The sequence below is a fragment of the Argopecten irradians genome, chromosome 9 (assembly GCF_041381155.1).
Source record: "Argopecten irradians isolate NY chromosome 9, Ai_NY, whole genome shotgun sequence".
Taxonomy (NCBI): domain Eukaryota; kingdom Metazoa; phylum Mollusca; class Bivalvia; order Pectinida; family Pectinidae; genus Argopecten; species Argopecten irradians.
Window position 1 is genome coordinate 31794697 of NC_091142.1, and position 2335 is coordinate 31797031.

The window sequence follows — 2335 nt, forward strand, 5'->3', positions numbered from 1 at the left end:
AGATCTTTTAAAAAGAGAAAATAAAGAAATGTATTTCATTCAACTTATGAAACCCGTGTTAAATTCAGAACGGGACAAAGGAACTTCATATTAGTTTTTATTTTGTCCTCATGTTTTTATTAGTTTCTTCCAGAACAATTCACAATATCTTTATGTACCATGTCATGACGTAATCTTACTATGACGTCATTGTACTATGACGTCATGTTTTACAAATAAAATAATTCAAACCCCTGAAGACCGGCATGAGCCGAGAAAGCGCTAGGGATGAAAAAACTGTTTTATAGTTGTGTTTTCTTTTTATGTATATGGAAACCATCACATGGACACGGTTCTTTTTTACTTATACTCTTATGTATATATTTGTATGTAAATTAAAGTTTTTGTTCAGTAATTTACATGTATGTAGTATACACCATTATATGTTTCACTGATTAATCATTCCATGGTTCAATTGTTTAATATTCATTCGTATTGATTTTCCTATCATTATATACCAGTTTATTATATGCACTAGTCATCATTTCCAATACTTCTGAAATAAGAAGGATGTGTGTATCTGATTCAATAGTTTCGTTGCAATAAATTGTCATTCAATGTTTGTAAAATATTTTGTAGTACATATGATATTCAAACTTTTAGCATTGACAAATGTACGTACAAATTCCAATTATGAAATCAATATTTACAAATTATAATTATTTAGAAACAAGTGTTTTGTTATTCTGAATAGACCAAATACTGATAATACACTGACAAAGTATATATATTTTATCTGTACAGATAAGTACCCCTTTTTACACGGTCTGTAAACAGTTCAGCTACAAAGTCATGACTGTAAAAGTCTTTTAATCTATGAAACATTCTCTGTTGCCAAAATTCTCCATTGAGGGTATACTCTGTACAACCCTTCCGTTTTTAGTCCAGATGACAAAATCAACCCAGAACAATCCTAATACAGTCATTTGACCTATGACCTGGTAGTAATACTGGTGAATTTCTTACAAACACAGTTGTCCACCAAAAAATTGAGAGCAAAATGAGGTGTTCTCTGCACAATCTATTGGCGCTTTAAGTCGCAATTTTTCTCCCTACGGTCCATAAGGACATTTTATTTTTAAACCGCCAGTTCTACTGATTGAACAAGTGACAAGGCCATTAACACTAGCCCCGAAAAAGGGGTAATTCTACTGACCAATAATCCCATATCTTGCATTTCCAACACTGGCCCACAGCTGTCCATATGATGTTTCATGTATACCCTTCGGGCTGTATTTTCATACCTCCTTCCATGTTGCAATGATGGTATATAATCTGGTACTTGGTTGTAATCTCTTGTTAAACGGATAAGATTATCAGAGGAGGTGTTGACTCTCGCCGACAAACCATGACAAACGTAGATGCAGTGACCAAAGTTGACCTCATGAGTATCAAATTTTTGTTTCTTTCTTGTCCCCGTGTTGCATGATTGACTCGGTTTATTTGGTCTTCTGTAATGTACATGTTAATGGTAAATTTTCGGAAAACTCTGACGCACAGGTGGTGAAACATCTACAGAGTCAGTATACATGAAGTTTGGTTGTAACATACTAAAATATCTATATTAGCAGATGTTTTTTTTTGTTTGTTTGTTTGATTAATTAACGTCCTATTAACAGCTATGGTCATGTAAGGACGGCCTCCCATGTATGCGGTGTGTTGCGTGTATGTTGTGCGAGGTGCGTGTTTTGGGAGACTGCGGTATATTCATGTTGTGTCTTCTTGTATAGTGGAACTGTTGCCCTTTTTATAGTGCTATATCACTGAAGCATGCCGCCGAAGACACCAAGCAACACACCCCACCCGGTCACACTATACTGACAACGGGCAAACCAGTCGTCCCACTCCCTGTATGCTGAACGCTAAGCAGGAGCAGAAACTACCACTTTTATAGACTTTGGTGTGTCTCGGCCAGGGGACAGAACCGAGAGCCTTCCTCACAGGGGCGAACGCTCAACTCAAGGCCAAAAGTGAGGCGGTGCCAAGGGAGGCATTAGGAAAGATAAAGTCAGTTAGGAAGAAGAGAAAAGATAAGATCCTAAATTTAGTCGCCTTTTACGATCATGCAATAGGGGCAGCAGGTACAATTCTAACGCCCTACCTGCAGGGCCGTAGCAGATGTTTCACACATAGTACGATATAGAACAGATTTAGGAGCAATCTTTTCAGAATATCCTTAATAAAAATTGCCTTGGTCATTATAAGGTTTGTTCGTTTGTTTGATAAATTAACGTCCTATTAACAGCTATGGTCATGTAAGGATAGCCTACCATGTATGCGGTGTGTTGCGTGTGTG

General features: G+C 36.9%; 1 pseudogene; it reads right to left on the reverse strand.

Moving 5' to 3' along the window:
• Window positions 1-434: 434 nt before the first annotated feature.
• On the reverse strand, window positions 435-1588 carry LOC138332084 (uncharacterized; annotated as a pseudogene).
• Between the last annotated feature and the right edge of the window lie 747 nt (window positions 1589-2335).